Source organism: Talpa occidentalis, unplaced genomic scaffold (genome assembly GCF_014898055.3).
Source record: "Talpa occidentalis isolate TD23 unplaced genomic scaffold, MPIMG_talOcc4v2.1 talOcc4.8, whole genome shotgun sequence".
Lineage (NCBI taxonomy): Eukaryota > Metazoa > Chordata > Mammalia > Eulipotyphla > Talpidae > Talpa > Talpa occidentalis.
Window position 1 is genome coordinate 8157504 of NW_023605194.1, and position 19455 is coordinate 8176958.

Sequence of the window (19455 nt, forward strand, 5' to 3'; positions counted from 1 at the left end):
CATTTATACAAGGGAGCTGTTTCAAACATCGTTCTGATTTTATCCATTTTATTGTAACAGAGAAACTTCTTTTTTGGTCAGATCTCTTAACCATAGTAGGGCTTCAGCCTGTCCCCCAGGTCCAATATTGTGCTATATTTGGCTCGTTTCTTTTTTTTCCATTTCATTGTAGATTCCCTTATATTCTTTCCTTTGGCTTTTGAAAATAGGCAATGTTGTTATTATTAAAAAAAATAACAGTCAATAGTACTTGTAAGAACAGTTCAAAAACTTTTAAATAACTAGTGCACTAGCTGAGGGGAGATAATGATTTTGTTAATTGTAAAACGGAGACACCTGCTTGATGGTGGGAAAATGCAGTAGAATGAGCATCTGGTTTAAAAGCAATAACGACGCGACACCAGGCACAGCAACACCACACGCTTTCCTTTGCAAATCCAAAAGGAAGAGTCAGACTCCAAGAAACCAGAGCTCTTTGCTGTGGTGTGGAAATAAATCATAGATTATTTTCTTCTTCCAGTGAAATACTATTCAAGCTGAATATTTATATTCTTCCCTTCACTAAAATGCTATTGGAAATGAATATGAATCTTGTGGGGATTGAAGCGTTGCAGATTGTCTAGCTGACAGAGTCATTTGTAAAAGTTGGGATATTTTATACCCCATCAGGGCTTAATTAGAGTTTCTAAAGATCACTGGCAGTTGCAATAGAAATATTGTATTCTTCCTTCCTCCAATGACTTTCCCTCATTCTTTTATGAGGGCCTTTAAAACTCATTTAAGTCTTGCTGAAGTTAATCATAAAGATAGATACTAACCATCCTACAGGGGAACTTGTGGAGCCTCTCCACCTTTCCCTTTCTCCCCAAGTTTCTTGGATAACCATACGCAGGTCAGTTCCAAATTCTCTCCTCTTATAGACATCTGAAAGGAAATTCCCTCAAACAAGGAGGTGACTGAAAATACACACAAAACTCAAGACATCTGCACTCAGTGAATTTCAGCTGACTTAGGCCAAAGAATAAAAAATGAACTGTTTGGTAACTCCAAACAATGGAAAACGCTGACAAATGGTACCTTTGCACAGGAGATATTAACACTCTGGCAGGGAGGGTGAAAAATTGAACAGATGGCACCTCTAAATGCAAGGCTCATATAATCTATTTCCATTTGTGCTCTTTGTAAAGTTTTATTTTAAATTTTGTGCTAAAAACAACAAAAAGTGTGTGTTAACGGCACTATCCAGGGACAAACTTGCACAAGCTTCTCTTGAAGAGCTTGATTAATGTGTTTCTAATTCAGCCTATGGTTTCCATCCTCTTCCTGTTCTTCATTTATTCTGGGAACCAATTAGGAGGAGCTTTCAGGGGAAACGAGGCTAGTATGTAAGATACTAACCACCGCCCCCCAAAAAAGTTTGTACTAAAGTGATACACCTCCAAGGCACTTTGTATCAAAATGGAAACCAATTCCCCTAAATCATATACAGTATTGGAAACCAGTGTTGCCAAAAAAGGAAAAAACAAAACAAACAAACAAAAAACCAACCTGAGACTTCACTTCTCATACTCCTGTGAAATCATCATCATAATAAAAAAAATGGAAACTCAATATTGTTCTCCCTCTGGCCTGTCTGCCTTGTCACTTTATGGGCCTCACCCATGTCAATTTTCTTGAGCTGCAACTATTGTTAAGGAATGAGACAAATGTCATTGACAGTGGCTCAGGATTCAACTGTCAAAGACTGACCATCTGAAGTTTAGCTGTTAAGTTTGGAGCTGGACTCCAAAATGGGGATAATTTAGAATGTGTAGACTCAGAAAATTCCACCCCTCTAGTTACCAATTACATAATATATTGTTTTTGTGGGGGTGGACCCACACAAGCGGCACTCAGGGAACTTGCTTTTTACTTTGAGTTGGTGTCTTATCTACACAACCAGGGGGGTCAGAGCAGGGACTACATCTGAGACTTTCTTAATCCTCTCTGCCCCAATCGTGTGATCATAGTGAGCACCCACTAGATGCATGTTAACTGGGCTCTCCAGTAACACTACAAGGGAAATGAAAGCAAAAAGAAACAAATGGGACTACCTCAAACTACAAATGCTTTGGTATAATGAAAGATCTATCATTAGATTGAAAACCCTACTGAATGAGAAAAAAATACATGCACATCATGCATCTGACAAGGTGTAAATATCCAAAATCTACAAAGAATTCATGTAACTCACCACCACTGATGACAACAACAAACAAAAATCTAATCAAAAAATGGGCAGAAAAGCTAAATAGATGACAGATGGCCAACAGGAGTGTAAAAAATGCAGGCCCAAACCACAAAGAGATACTGCCTCACACCTGTGAGAATGGCCCACATCAAAAGGTCCAGAAACAAGTGTTGGTGAGGATGTGGAGAAAAAGGAAACCTCAACACTGTTGATGGGAATGGAGACAGTGGAAAACAATGTGGAGGTTTCTCAAAATATTAAAAAATATGCCTGCCATATGATGCAGCAATTCCACCCCTAGGCATCACTCAAAGAATGCAAAAACACTGATTCGAAGGGACACATGCACTCCTGTGTTCATTGCAGCACTCTTTACAATAGCCAAGTAATGGAAACAACCTAAATGCCCAACACAGTGGAGTACTACTCAGCTATAAAAAATAAAAGATGAACTCTTGCCATTTTTGACAACAGGGATAGAATTGGAGGGGATTGTGTTAAGTGAAATAAGTCAGAAGGAGAAAGACAAATACCATATGGTTATACTCATGTGTGGGAATCAAAACAAAGGGTCAGGCAAACCAAACCAAAAATAAATCCTAGAAATCTAACTGTAAAATTGAGGTTACCAAAGTGGGGAGGGAAAGAAGGGGAAATAAAGGGGAGACAGGGCAGACTGGACTATGAATGGCCTGGGGTGGGTATGGCGTGGTGACATACATCTGAGGAGGAATCTACACATAGACCTCAGAATCATAGATCGTGCTGTGCCCTACATTACCTCAATAAAAATGAATACTATTTAAAAAAGAGAATGTCAGTATAAAACAGAACGTAAACAATGATCTAATCTCCTTCTGAAAGCGTCTCTTACGTGCTATTTTCACAAATTTTTGGTGCAGAATTCTACACATATCCATTATTTTATTTCTCTAATGTTTTCTAATGTAATCACCGACCATAATTAAATTACTCTGAAAACACTGTAAGTTATACAATTGTTTTTTGAAACCCAAAGTAATCAACTGCAAAAGTCTACAAGTTATTTTTTGGCTTCAATAAATGAAAAAAAATTCTAATAAAATAATGTGCTACATGAATAAAGTATTTATTGCAGTGTAACTTATAACCATGAAGAACTTTGGAAATAATGTCTCTATATAATAACGAGGGCTAAGTAGATTAAGGACTAGTCATTCGATTAAAATGTTATTCCACATTTTAAAAAAAGATTGCCATAACTGTGTAGCAGCACAGAAATGCTTATGATATAATGTTAATTGAATAAAGCAAAATACAAAATTAAATCCATGCTGTGTTGACAATGTGTACTCAAATTACTGTTTCATAGAAACAGAAAGGAAACAGACGTTTCGTCATGATGAGGGCTCATGACCTTATCCTTTATTTTAATTAGGTTTCTGATAATGTTATTGGTGTAAAAAATTTATAAGACACATATTCTCTCAAGCCTGATTCTTCGAATTTATTTGCGCTTATTTAAAGCTACGTGAGAGGTGCAGAGGGGAGGGAGTAGAGGAGGTGCCTTCGGCTGACGCAGCAGCTCCGCTTCCTCTTCTGGGAAGTGAGGATGACAAGAGTGAGGATAACTCCCCAGTGTTATTGTGAGAATGAAATAGATTAATGCAAAGTAAAGTTTTAGAGCAGTATCTGACATACAGTAAGCATAGAAAATTATTACATATGCATGTGTGTATCTATATACTATATATTAGTATAATATGCTTTATATTTATAGACATGTTAATGTATATTAAATATAATACATATGTGTACACACCTACATGTGTAACAATTCACTGTGCTTACTGTGTGTGTGCATGTGTGTTTGTCTGTCTGTCTATCTATCTAGGAAAGGAAACAATTCTAAAGGATAACTTATTAAGGTCGATGCTCCTCAAGCAGTGTGTGTGCACTTGACTTCTCAGTGTGTGTGTGAGTGTGAGCCTCCGCGCACACTCCTGTCTATGCACTGATCTGTGTCCCTGGGGGTGGGACTTCAGGTGCATCTACTCCAACCCTTTTGTTTTACCAAGGAGGAACCTGACCCAGAACTGGGGAGTGAGGCTCCTTCTATCACAGCATTAGACAGAGCAGCTGGGAGAGTGGGCAGCCCCCGCTTGGGGCCAGCAGCAGTGAGGGAGCTCCCTGGTCAGTGCAGCCTGCACGTTAGAAGGGTGGGTTCCTCAGTGAGGTGGGTCAGGCTTGAGTTTTGGCTCTTCCACTGCAGACAAATGACGAAACCTCACTGCACCCCACTTCTTGTCTCTTGAAGGCCCAGGATCCTCCTGCTCATCTCCTGCTCTCTTTGGGTATCAAAAATGGGATAAATAAGAGACCAGGAAAAAGACTAATCAATGCAAAGTAATAATCAAAATCAACAAGCAACTATAAACCAGAGACACATTACGGGGGTAGGTGGAGGGATGGGTGGGGAGAGGAAGAACTAGAGTCAAAATAAGGGGGGGGTGCAATTGTATGGGGAATATAACCAAAATGAAAATGCATACATTGTGCAAAGATGAAAAAAGATGTAAGAATTATATAAATTATTAAATTATTATTTAAATTAAAAATTATTTTAATTTAAAAATTAAAATAAGTTAAAAATAAAATAAAATTTTATTTAAAAAATAAAATAAAATAAAAATTAAAATAAATTTTTAAACTAAATTTTAAAAATTAAAAATTATTTAAATTAAAAAAAATGGGATAAACAGTGCTTGACACACTCTAGGTCCCTGTTGGGATTGGATAGAGTTTCCATGGGGCTGCAATTCAACATTGTTTTATCAACTAGGAAAAAAGCAGGTAATGAAGGTGGTCCTTATGTTTAATCTCCATGAAATAAAGAACAATAACACTTACTAAGTTCCTATAATGTATGTAGAACTTTATGTAAGCAAGCTCATTAATTCCCTAAGCTACCCTCCCAGGCAGGGCCAGTACTATTCTGGCCATCTATTCAATAAACTATGGAAGAAATAAAAATAATTAATGAACAATGAAAACATCAAATTCACTAATAATCAAAGATGTGTACAAAAATACCAATGAGATACCACTTTTAATACATCCATTTTGTAAAAGAAAATTATTATTGAACAAGATTACACAAGCTTTTGCAGCTGGAGTGAAGTGAGAATTCTGTGTACTCCTGGTAGGGATGCAATTTGGGGAGGAGATTTATGAACTTCAAATTCATGTTCACACCCATTGGCACAGTAGTTGCCTCTCTTGGAATCTCTTCTTAGGAAATAATCAAAACTATCCATAAAGATGGATGCACCATGTTGTTCAACACAGTGTTATTTATAATAGCAGAAAAGAAATAGTGTAAATGGCTAGCAACACACCCACGATTAAGTACATTACTGATAATGTAATATTGTATAACTGTTATATATGATGTTTATCACGGCGTGGGAAAATACTATAGTATAATGAGATTAAATGGAAATCAAGACACAAAATTATAGATACAGTATTATCTCAATAGTGTTAAGAAATCATTGGGGAAGTGACAGGTCATAGTTATTTAGCTGTAATAGATGATTCCTCTTATCTTCTTTATACTGTAGTCATTCTAAAATTAACATGTGCTCATTTAGAATTAGAAAAAATAAAGGCCTACGTCCAATGCAGCACGTAGGGCAGGCAGAGCCATGGCTTAGGTGAGACGAGCAGATGTTGGCGCTGCATTTATTTTACTACATCAGGACCAGAAACCCAGAGGCCACAGATTGTCAGGAAAGGGGATGTGACACCAAGAGGATATGGTGTCAGTACTCGGAAATGGTGGGGACTCTGGGCTGCCTCCTGAATGGGGCCCCTAGTCCTCTGCCCGGGGAGAAGGTAGGCCTGGCTTGACAGATTTTTTTCTGAGAAGCTGGAAATTCTGGCTTTAATATTAAGTATGTTCATGTTTAATGTTGACAACTATTTCAAAATATTTGAAAACACCATGGATTTCCCAAGAAGCTAATTTAGGGTATCTGCTCTATGTCATGACAATCCCCCACCCCTTCCCCATCCCAATAGCCAAGTTTCTGTCACCTGAAAGAGTCAGCCACCTACCCTGGACCTGTTCTATTAGGCCCCAGCCCTGCCAAGTAGCTTCCAACATCTAAATCTCCAGAAAGGTGCAAGGAGCTTTTATTATTTGTATTTGCCACATTGTGAGAATGAAACAGACTTAAAACAATTTTTTCAAAATAATATTTACCTATGTTCCCTGAGACACAGTTTGATCACTACTTTAATCAGAAATAACAAAGTAAGCGCAAGGTAATAATTATTCCCAACCCCAGAAGCAGATATTTTTTCTGAGTAGAATATATATTGGAGTATCTATGTATTTTTCCAGAATGACACTTTACACGTTGTATCATGTCACGTGCACAAAGATTGGATAAGCTAGTCTTGTCTATGAAGACAGAAACGTGGTAAAATTCCAGGGGGGAAATATAAGCATTCTTGCAGAAATGTTTCTAAGGCGTCAATTCAGATGCCTAACCAAGCATAAAAATGGTATCCTTCTGGGAAAACCTCACCCTCTGCTTGTGCACCTGCTTTCTCAATTTTTGTTTTGAGTTTTAATTAAGGAGTTAGAATTGGTCCCTTTCCCCCAACCCATAACAAAAAAGACTTAATGGGTAGGGCAGTATTTTCTAGAACATAGGAGAATGTCTTTGTTTACCCAGTTCAATGGCGGATCACTCTGCAAATATTTTTGACAATGCAATGTTTAGGTATTTCCCAAGATTAATTGTTTGCTAATATCCTAAATTAGCCTCTCTAGGTATAGTGAGGCATAGCGCTTTCTTTCTTTGGCATAGTGCTTTCATTTTGACAAGAATGTGACAAAGGATTAATTGGACCCATTTATTCTTCAAATGTTGGACTCTCAGGGAATTTGTTAGTTCTACTTCTAATCAAGAGCTAAACTGGCAAGTGGGTAGTTAGCAAAGTTGACTGCACATCTGCAGATATCAAATGTCTGCGAACAAGACTAAGAACTCTCTCTCTCCTTTCTGGTCAGATGGTTTCATTTAAGATCCAAAGGGTCAAGGGTCACAGCATGACCTCATCAAATTAGACCCAACTGAGAGAGGTGTTTAGCACAACAGAAAGGAAATAATCTGAAGGACATTAAATGCAAATGAAATTGCCATCTGCAAACTTCAAAAAACACCTGACCTAAAAAAATAAATCTCCCACTTAAAGCTGAGACCTTGCCTCCCCCCTTCTGGAGAGTGGACACAGAAGTTTCTTCTTGTAGCTCCCTGTCAATCCCTTGACCTGCCAAAGCCTATTTGCATTTAATATTCCCCTCCCGACTTTTTCTAGTTGAAAAATTTGACAATGATCTCTGAGGAACAAGAAGAGAAAAGTTCAAGCATGAATATTGCTCCCCCACCTCCAGGGCCTGGTTGACCAAATTGGCCACAGGAACGCTTGATTTCTGAAACGAGAGGTCTGTCACTCTGGGCCAAGTTTGTGTGACCAGCAGTGGGAGACCAGGCAAATTCAGGGTATGGGGTGGTGAGATAGAGGTCCTGAGAGTGATGGGAATTGGAGTTTCATTTTCATTTATGCAGAATACAAGTCTTCACCTGTCAGGAGTGCTGCCAGATCTGGGGCGATGGGGCTGAGCCGAGCAGACCTAGTCCTGTGCTCACAATTAAACAGGTGATAAATGTGACATGTGACAAACACTGGGACAGTGTGTTTCACCACTGTGGCTACTTGGAAACATTCAAGCGCCACCCCAGTGGTCTTATCCTGCCCATATCCAATCCAGATGCAGAGGAAAACGAGGCAGAAGGTGGCAAGCAGAAGTCTCTAAAGCCTTGTTCTTGTATTGGGAATGGGAGTTAGGTCCTTGGGAGAGGCTCTACTGGGGTCAGCCCTGCTCAGGGACACCCCTACACCTGCCTCGCCCAACTGTCCTTAGCAGGCTAAAAATGGAGGCCGGTTGGTAGCTAATAGTTGAAAGCTGTTTGTTTGGGATAAGAACATACTGACACAGCCTTCTGGCAAGGTCCTACGAGTCTGCAAAGAGGGTGATGTTTGAAAGGGGAAGAGCATTAAAACTGCCCTCATGAAAACTCTCAATCTTCTCATTGACAAAATGACATTGCAAACCCTGCTTCAGAGACAATATTAAGCTTGTGATCCTGCCCTCATTTCCCCAGGACCATAGAGCAGGCAAGCAGAGATCACCATTCATGAGAAAAATGGGGGTAACAGACGATTGTCCCAAGCAGAGTTTTGTTGGTACCCAGGCAGGGGGCACATCCATGCTATCTCTGTCAGTCATTGCTTGCAACTTGCTAATGTATTCTTCGAAAGCATCTGGGAGTCAGAAAGAGAGGCCTGTAACTCCAAAAGTGCTCTGTGTGCTAGAGTGGGGAGGTTCCTTTGATATTCAGTGGCACCAACTTTGGGGCACACAGTCTTGGACTGAGCACAGCAGCTTCCCCGAAGGCTCAGGCAACCACTCTGGATGATGTAGATGAAAACAAGAAGGTCCTGACTTCTAGCTCTACCCTTACCTGGTTGGGAACATACAATTATCAGGATGTCTTGGGGGCTCAGTTCACTCATCAGAACAAGAAAAGGACTGAACCAGATGCCCTCTAAAGACCTGGCAATAAGACAGTGAAATGTCATGGGATTAGGTCGAGGAAGGTCTGGGTTGCGAGCACCGGCCCTATCTTTTGTGGGTTATGTGATATTACACAAATCTCTTCCATCTCCCTGAGCCTTGCTTTTCTCATCTGTAAAATACACCAGTAATATCTATTCTCTGGGGTTGTAGAGACGAATAAATGAAAGAATCAAGATGGAAATCCTTAGTTAAGTGCTATACAAATGTCAACTTGTTTATAGTCCCAGAAGTGAAGGGAAAAGACCAAGGGAGCAGAGAACGTGCACTGACGTGTATAAATGGCTTCTCGCTAAAAAGATGGATATGCAATATTAATGGCTAAAACTGGCTTCCCTGGAGCTAATGCACTAAGAGTCAAGTATTTTTTCATAAGTAAGCATTTTTACCCACTGAGTTTTTTAATACATTGATAGATAAGTCAGTCAGGAAAGCCTAGTCCTAGCTGATAAGCAAGGGGACTGGACAGCCATGAGGGAGAGTTGAACTATGTGGATGGGGTACAAAAACACAGCTCGCGCTGCTGGGATCACACTTCTTGGAGCTGGCAGTGAGCTGGGATAACTTCATCAGCCTTTGCTTGCTAGGAAAGAAGAAGGAGGTCTTGGGCATGAGGCCTAACTGTCATCTTCTTGGGTTTGAGGATGATGACACCTCATCCATCTTGTCATTTCAGAAAATGGCCAATCGCCTCCCTGCCTTGGAATTGGGTCAGGGGGCAGCGGTCCAAAGACTGCTGACGGCGGCGAGAAAGCCGTCAGTGCGGGTAGCAGGGGATTTATGAATGTGAGCCCAGAAACGCTGGGTGTGGGGCGCACATCTGGCCACAAGATGCTCTCCCGCGGCCTGGTGGATGAAGAGGCTTGGTCGAAGGGGGTCAGGGCAGGTTCAGTGTGGTTGCCAAGGGTGGGGGGCTGCAGTGAAAGTAAACAAGTCGCCCTCATGGCTGCAGGCGTCTCCCCACAAGGAAGAGGAAGGGGGTGTGCTCCCACCCCCACCCCTGTTTATTTTCAAGATCATTCACATCTTTTTAAACTCTTGGAAACTCAAAATGGACAAACTTGTGTTATCATTGTAGAAAGTTTTGTCTGAGGATAATGGCCACTAAAAAGTCACCCAAATCAGAATGCAGCTCTCATGTAATTACTAAAAGGATTAAAGAAATATATTACACATCCCTCTGGGCTATCTTCCTGCACAGTGACTCAGCAATCCATATTCCATGGGGCGTAATAACTTTTGCTGTTTTCCTAGACTAATTTGAAAAATTATATTGGCAAAGATTTGAGGGAATTTGATCCTTTTTTGGTTATATTATTTGCTTTTTAATTCAAAACTGTAACCTAGTTCAACTTAATTGATCAATCTATAGTAATTTCAGTCATGGGAAAGACTCCCCCTCCCCATGCCACCATCCCTGCCCAAAACAAGGGATAATGGCCTGACTCGGGACTTGATTCTCAAGGAAATCACTTATTTCACGGAAATGTGCAGCAGCCACCAATCCTAATGTCACATTAAAGAGAAAAATGCCTCCAGCCCCAAGAAGGACTATTTCTCATGTGTCCTAGGGTTGGAAAATACTGCTTGGTTTTGCTTCTGCTGAGTTTTGCAGGTAGGAAATAGGTTTGTTTTTAATTGAAGCATCGTGGCCTCGTTCTATGTGACAGGGCTTCATCGCTGAGAATCAAATGTGCCTGTTACAGGTGTGTTCGGTCGTTTTCTGGTGTGAAAAGTTTAAATTCAGCATCTGCCTTTATGGGGGCCTCATTTGGATTTCTCCTGGGGAGCTCCTTCCACCCACACACAGAACCCCAGCCAGTGAGGCACCTCTTTGTTGTGCCCTTCTGAGATGGGGGTCTTTCCCTCTCAAAATCCCTTGTACAGGGCCAGGCTGGTAGCCAGCGGCCAGCTGCGGCTTGAGAACCCTGGGCCTTGCGTCAGCCCCCGCAGCTGGCAAGCTTTCTCTCTGGCTTCGCCTTTGCACTTCACTTGTGACAGCCAAGGAGCTGCCTGTCTTCTTTCTTTCAAGCTCAGCTACATTTTTTGTTTGTTTGCATTTGATTCTGAATTCCTAGCGAATTGTAGCAGGATGGACTCATATCACCAAACTGGATTTCTTATGGAGCTGACATTTGTAAAGTCACCAAACTACCTATCTTTCTGTCATGGGGGTAATAATGTGTTCTCCAAATTGGGGAGGCCTGGGGCGTCCGAGAAAATGCTCAGAAGAGGAGAAAAGTTTCAGGTCTTACTCCTGCCACTGCCCAACCTGGGCCCTGGGGCCAGCTGCTTAGCTTCGCTGATTAGTTATGGAGTTGATGCCAGCTCCTCACCAGCAAGGTGGCGGCGTGAAAAAATTTGAGGAGCAATCGTCACTTCTCTTTCACCAGTGGCAGTGTCTATGTTCCTGCCCGGGCTCAGAAAACACTATGTATGCAAGACAGATTTACTCTAGACAGAATATGGAACAGCCCATTGTCAGGAGCTAGCAAAGGAAGAGTCATTCATTGAGCACAGAAGGGCATTTTTTAAGGCAGAAAGAGATAATGTGTTTCTGGAATTCTTCAGGGAACATTGAGAGTGATTGTCCGGGTTTACGTGGACTTGCCCTGCAGGCGTCCCTCAGACCAGTTTTGTGATGATGTTGTCAATTGGGCCCAGCTCTCCTGCTCCCCACATAGGCGGGCCTCACCGGCAGCTTCCACCTGGTGCATGTTCCCCTCCAGCGCTCCCCCTCAAGCATCCTCTTTCATCAACCTGGATAAATGTCCTCACTGGGTGTTGCTTTGCTCTCTGTCTTGGAGTGTAAACACTCAGTGTCAGAGCACGAAGTCCTTTGTTAATAAAGATAGAGTGAAACTGATCAAAGTCTAGGAGCGGAGTTGGCCAGGACGAGCCCCTCTCATCTGCCTTCCTGCCCAGGGAAGAGGGAATGGGGGATGTTTTTACATCACCACTGCTTTTTCCTTCTTAGGTGACACCTTAGAGCAAAGTCCTTGTTGCTGAAGATTTGGGTCCATGTGTGGAATGTCTTGAGATGTCTCCTTTGGAAGGAGAGATGAACTTGAGAAGGATGATCGTTCTAAGAAATGACCCACAAGCTTGCCATTCCAGGCATAGCAGTGCACACAGAGATTGCTGCAAACACTCCGAATAAATTCATGGGTTTAGGAAAAGATGTTTAGGAGCAGCAAAGCAGTAAGTAAGAGTTTCAAATGCTCTCAGGGATTTCTGCATTAGATATGAGCACCCCAATATTGATATCCCCAGGTTAGAGAATTCATCACTGAAATTTCAAGCTGCTGGAATTCTTCAAGATCTTTCCCAGTTCTCCTCATATCATTTGTTTATTCATTTTCCAGCCATGGGAAGAAAGACATCATTCTTTTAAAATGAAACTATTCTAAGTTTTAAGATTTTACTTCATAATAACTGTTAAGTTTGAAACAGAAGTTGATATTTCCCCACAGTGTAATAGTAACCCTCTGAGGACAGCTTAAAAACTTTCCTGAAATTTATACCTGGAAGAGTGTGCCCTTGCTAAGGACACAGAGGAATTTGTGAGGTCATTGATACTTTGAAGAAAATTTATTTTATTTCTGTGCTTTTCTAAATGATGTGAATTCTTTATAATAAAATTGTATCACTTTTACAAAAGAGTGGTAATTTTTCTTAAGTGAGGAGCAAATATACTAATTATGATTATTTTATTATTTTCTTCTGTGCATGATTTCATATTTTCTAAATTTCTCAAGTTAAACAAGTATTAACAGTAACGCTGAACTGGAGATAATGTAATAGCCTTATCATACAATCATTGTCGTCTATAATTTTAAGCAGCTCTTTAAAGAGACATTTTATTGAATGTCATCAATTAACTAAACATACAAATATGTAAGCTTTCAAAATCTATCTTATTAAGTCATGAGTGATAGATTTTCATCACAAAGATATATGAAATTTTTAAGCTCAAATAATTTATGTGTTTTAATTTAAGACATCTGTTTTTCATTTGACTAGTTAAAATACCTTCTGTACAATGTTTAGATTTTTTTTTAACTCCGCGTCACATTAGTTTTACCATCCTTAGCATTTGAGCAGTTTTAAAAGTTTCAATACTTTGGATGCATAAATCATTTAAAAAAATACAAATTGACAACCCTGTTCTATCACACCACATCATTCCCCGCACTGCGGGGCTGACTTCTCAGGAGGGATCATTCTTCATGTCCATAAAACTGCTCATTCCTCAGCAACACCAGGAGGAAGGGAGATCAGTTTAGATTTTCACAGTCACCTTTCCTTCCTTTGTGCCTTGCTGAGTGCTTACTTTGCCCTCTGCATTCAAGTCCTTCTACAAAGTCACTAACATGTAATCAACCTGCACCAGTATCACCAGGGGCAAGTCTCGTCTCTAGGTATCACGGTGGAGTGTGAAGAAGATGTGTCAAGTCACCCATAAGCTTATAATTTACTAAGAGAGATGGAGATGTAAATGTTACATCTAATAACGTCAATCTGCAGTGAGTGCCTGGATGAGTCCACAGGGACTCATGGAGCGAGTCATTCTTTGCACAGAAGAGGGAGTTCAGAAGCTGTCTGAGCCCAGTAGGGGGTGCTAGACTGTACTGAGCAAAAAGGACCAAACTCAGTGCCAGGAAAACTGATGGCACATCCTCAGGATAACAAGAAAGCTGCTGTGGGTGGTGCCTTGGGAGAGTCATGATGAAAGATAAAGTTTGAATGAAACTTTGGGCCAGTCTATAAGAGACCTAAACAGCACATTAAGGAGTACAAAGGGTATTTTAGGTACTGGGGACAGATGGGCATTGAAGGTTTTTAGGCATTAAAAATTACATGATCAGATTTGCACTTTAGCTTGATCATTCTGGCCAGCTGTGTGGTAGACAGATGAGAAGAGGAATATATTGGAGGCACAGACCAGTAAGAGGATACTGCAGTGGTCCAAGTAAAAACTTTAAAAATGGCCAGAATAAACACAGCAGCAGGGACATGGATGAAAGGGGTAGATATTTCAGAACTTGAAGGAGCAACATGGGTAACTTAGAGAACCATTAATTTGACTCTGTAGAGAACTATGAATTAGATGTTGAAAAGTGGATGAGAGATGATCCCCAGCTTCCATAATTATAGAACAAGAAGGGTGGTTTTACCACCAACTGAAAAATTGATATAATTAAGTCTACAAAGAAAAAAACTGCTAAAACTTGGAAATAAATTTGAAAAATGAGTGCATCATTTTCAATGTCCTACCAGACCATTGTCTACAATATCTGACTCTCTAGGGAAAAATTAGATCATTGGACATGTTCTTTATTATTGAGTAGGGCTCAGAGTCCTTAAAGTTATGTTGACTTGTAGACTTTTATTAGTTGCAAATGATTTTTGTGTGGTAAAGCTACAAATACAATTTTTTTTTGCTTTAATGAGACATTTTATTTAAACAGTTATCATACTATGTTAAAAATATAGAAACCAAAGCATACTGTTTATGTTTAAAAACATGAGTGCACAGAACATCTTGAGCATCTCAACCCAGGAAACATCTGTTCAAAGGAAGAAAATGCCCAGCCCAGAATTTTCTTAGTGATACATCATCCCATTTTTTTGTTGTTGGTAGTTTTTTTTTATTTTTACTGCTATCTCTTGATTTATTTTTAAAATTCTTTTACTGTGGTAAACCCTAAAATAGTGGTTGCATTGACCTGTAGGATGTTAAATAATCTTACATCCAATTTAGCAATTTTATTTCAGCATTCTCTTTTGAGCCAGCTTTGTTTCCTCTTCTGTGTCACTGGAAATATCTCTTGGCTATACTTAAGTGTGCAGTTCAGTGGTGTTAAACACATCAGAATGGCGTGCAGCCATCACCACTGTCATTTCCAGAACTCTTTTCATCTCGTAGATATTAAATCCTGTGCCTATTAAACAACTCCCCATTTCTCTCTTCCCCCCCCAGACTCTGGCAACCACCATTCCACCTTCTGTCTCTGTGATTTTGACTACTCTATCTCATGTAAGTGGAATTGTACAGTATTTCTCTTTGTGCCTGGCTTACTTCACTCAACATGATGCCATCCATGGCCATCCATGCTGAGTCATATGTCAGAATCTCCTTTTTAAAGACTGAATGATGTTCCATTGTTTGTTTCATTGTGGTAGACAGATGAGAAGAGGCATATATTGGAGACACAGACCGGTAAGAGGATTCCGCAATGGTCCAAGTAAAAAACCTTAAAAATGGACAGAATTAACACAGAATTGACACACGCAGAGGAGAGCTTATCCACTCATCTGTCGATGGACATTCGGGGTGCTTTCCTGCTCAAGGTATTGTCTCAGTTACACATTTCAGATCCACTGACATCCGTGAAAAAGAGATTGGGTTTATTTATGTCTGAAAAGTTGAAATATCTGAAAAATGACTAAATTAGAAGGCTGACTCCCAAGTCCAACTCAGAAGTACCCAAGGATACCCTCTCTCCCATCCCCACAAGAATTGGGGTCTGGGTAATGAATGTTCATAGTGAGACCCTGGGGCATCATGCCTCTTTTTCTCTCCATCAACTTGAAATTAATTTCTATAAAAAGATTAACAACTCAGATTTAATTAAATCCTATATTTTATGTCTGTAAATAATATCAAGAAATACTTAATCATTCTATTTTGTTGTTTTGGATTAGCTGTTTAAAGACAAAAGAGGCTCCAATTAGCTGCTGTCCAAAATTAATTTAAGTAACCTAATTGACTAATTGCTGTAAGCTACATACAGTCTTGGTGCTTAAATAATTCAATGCCTCACCAAAGCCTGCGTAAGTCTCATACTCTCTTATAAAACAACGCTAGATCAATCTGCTACCAAACTCACTAAGCAGCTACCTTGGGTGTGCCCACAGCTCACACTATCATCTCACATAACAGGACAGTGTGTGAGTCCACATGCTTGTGTTGTTGGCTGTGTTTTGTGTGTCTGTGGCTTGAATCTGCAGCCGAGGAAGGGGTGGGAGGCAGGATGACAACAATAACAACAACGGTCATGATGGTGATGACATGATGGTGATGGTGGGCCCTTACGATGATGCAAGGTCCCAGCTGAGCAATTTACATGTATTATCACATCTAATCTTGACAACAATTCTGTGAGAAAACACATATAATAGGTTCAAAGAGGTGAGGAAAACTGATCTTCTAACTAGTAAAACACACAGAAGGTACCACACTCCAAGTCATCAGACTTGCATTGTTGAGTGGTTCTTCCCTGAGTTTCCTGAAGTTATTTTTTTTTAATTTTATATATTTTTACATCATTTTTCATTTTTGCACAATGCATGCATTTTCGTCTTGGTTAGAGTCCCAGTACAATAACCACTCCCCTTGTTTTGATCCTACTCCCTTCTCCCCCCAACCAAGTTTCCTGAAGTTATGAACACAGGGTCCTTTAAAAGAGGTGCCTGCCTAGCAGGTTTTCATCTACTGATTCACTGGTTCACTGAGGAGGACAGTGACACAAAGGGAAAGGAAAGGCCAGGTAAGAGCAGGGTCCCAGAGTCTGGATGCTCTGAAGCCAACATTGAGGAATTTAGGAAGCAAGGAGCTCTCAGGTCCTGGAAATTAAATGAGAAGCTGCCTTCTAGACCTCGATTTTCCATTTAACTGTCCACTCTGGAGGCCAGTCTTTCCTCCGTGTAAAAGTAGAACAAGAAGTCTCTGCTGCAAATAACAACCAGTCAGACCTCCCCTATTTCTAAACCATTTCACAGCAGTTCCTTATAAATGACATAAATTTGAATCTCATGTAATTTGAATTTGATTCTCAGGTAATGGGAAGGCATTCGTGGGCTTTGGGCTTGTATGGTAAGATCTATTTGCATTTTTGAGCATCATCAGATATTGATGGAGAACGAGCAGGAGAAATCTGTGAATGGAGGTCTGGAGACCAGGCAGGAGGCTGTTGCAGTCACTGAGGGGAGTGGCTGGGGGTGGAGGGAACAGAGAGGAATGGACGGGACCCAGGGCAAGTTAGAGTCAACAGGGAGCGATGGTGGATGCATATTAAGGGATCCCAGGTGTCTCCAAGTCTTCTGGCTCAGCAACTGGATTTGCAGACCTTCAGAGTTCACTGCTTACATTGTCTTCCCACCTTCATTGGCATGCGGGAGGGTCTGTTCAGAAGTATGGCCTAAGAAGGATGGGGCAGTTGCCTAGAATTCACACTTGCTGCAACGTTGACTATCTAAATAGCTGCCTCTGGCCATTCTGAAAATTTCTTATTCAAGAATTTATTGTCCAAGAAATGAGAATATTCTGTGCTTTCCTTTCAAAGGACCCTCCACGAGGCAGAGATATACTGAAAGCAAACTTTGTACATTCCTTGTGTCTTTCCACCCATTAAGATCAAAGTCCTCAAGAGTCATTGACTTGGGTTATGATGACCATTTCAACCTTAGGTAAAAATTAATGAAGCGCACATTTTGGTTCAATGTAAGGAAGGACTTTTCAAAAAGGAAATGAGATGCCTCAGGGGGCAAGTGATAGTTACCTCTGAGACTTAGCTCAAATATCACAGCTTAAGATGCCAGCCCTGAGCCCTGAAGAAGAGGTGGTCACTTCAGCCTTACTGCCAGGCCTGGGTCTTCCACGACCACATTCATCTCCTCTTATTACATTTCACTACAAAAAGACTCTTGAGTCTTATCTACTCTTGTGACCTGGCATAGAATACTCACTCAAATATTGAATGAATGACCAAGTAAAAGAATGATGTTAAGAGTTCATAGAGTTTGGGATATAACTCAGCTGTGATGTGAGGAAATTCAAGCAATGGCTAAGAGGTTGCATGATAAGGCTTTTGAAATCACGGCTATAAGAGTTGGCACCCTTAGCCATGAGCAGCCTCTGCTCTCTACCTGAAGCCCTAGGTTTTTGGGATTACAGGTCAATGGCTCAGGAATCACTCCTGACACTCCAGGGTCAGAGCCTTAAGTCACCTTGTTGAACCTCCTCGTATGGTGTTAACTCCATAATTGGTTCTCACTTCCAATTTAGGTTTGGCCAGCAGGGCGGACCTTTGCAGTTTTTGCAAGGGCATGCCAGGGACACTGTTCTTATTCCTCCTTACTCTGTAATCTGAACCAAGGACTGGTTTCACCCCAATATATAAACCTCGTTTCTGCAGAGTCAACCCAGGCAAGAACCCTGGACCTTTTCTAAGAAAGAGTTCACACAAATCTCACATGACAGCTGCTGACACAGGTGCTACATTACTGTGGAAAGCTTAATTACTATTCACATCTTGTACTTGTACAAATATTACAGGAAAACGGAGCTGAAGCAGCCTCCCATGGCATAACCCAGTATATTGGTTTCCTGTGGCTGCTATAACAACTATAACAATGTGAGAGATGAACAAGGGCAATGTATTTTCTTATAGTGCTGGGGATCAGAGTCTGAAATCAAGGTGTTGGCTGGTCCATCTTCCCTCTGGAGGCTCGAAGGGGAGAATCTATTCCTCTCTTAGCTCTGGTGGCTCTAGGCGTTCCTTGGCTGTGATCACATCACTCATTGTCTCTATGGTCACACTGCCTCTTCTTCTGTCTCAAAACTCCCTCTTCATTTCTCTTATAAGGATACTTTTGATTGCGTTTAAGACCTACCAAGATCACCCAGGATACATTCCTCAAATCTAGATCCCTCATTTCATCATTTTTTTTCCATTTAAGGTAATAGTCATCCTTTTGCCATAGAAGGCATCACTTGTAGTTTCCAAGGATGAGGACATTGATATATCTTTTTTAGGGCCACCATTGAACCCACCCCACTATGTAAAGTTTGTTTTGTTGAGCATTTTTGGAAACTGTTATTAAATAGCTATTGTATGCCAGACCTGGCAAGCCACTGAGAGAACAGATGAAGAAGCCCGAATCCAGAGAGGTTAAGCAAATGGCTAAAGGTCACTCAGTAGTAGCTGAAACCAGAGGGAAGACTCAAGGCATCCAATCCAGAGAGCCTGGGTCCAACAACATGCCAAAATTCCAGATGCAGTGTTGTGTATCTATGCATTTCAATTAATTCCTGTGTTGAGTTTCTGCACATGACTTGTAATCTTATGGGAGGCAAGTCCCTTGAGATCCAGCAAAGCTAAAGCTGTTCATTTATGACCATCCTTTTATCATTGGTGAGGAAAAAAATACAAATGGCTAATATTTCACTCTGAGGTGCTTAGGAGTAATATGAGCAAATTCCATAGCATAAATTTGCCCAAAGAGCAGAATTTATCGGTTTCAGAGAAAAGAACATGGAAGAGAATTGGAAATAGACTAATTTGGACTTGAATTACAGTTCTTCCTCTTCAGAGGTGGATCTCCATGAAGTGGTTTGACATTCTGCGAAAGTACCTATCATTGTGGATTGCTATAAAACTCAAATTAAAAAATATTAAAACCGGGCCTCCCTGGTGGTACAAGGAGTTAAGCAACGCACTGTGAGGCAATCTGCAGTCTCTGCAGCACG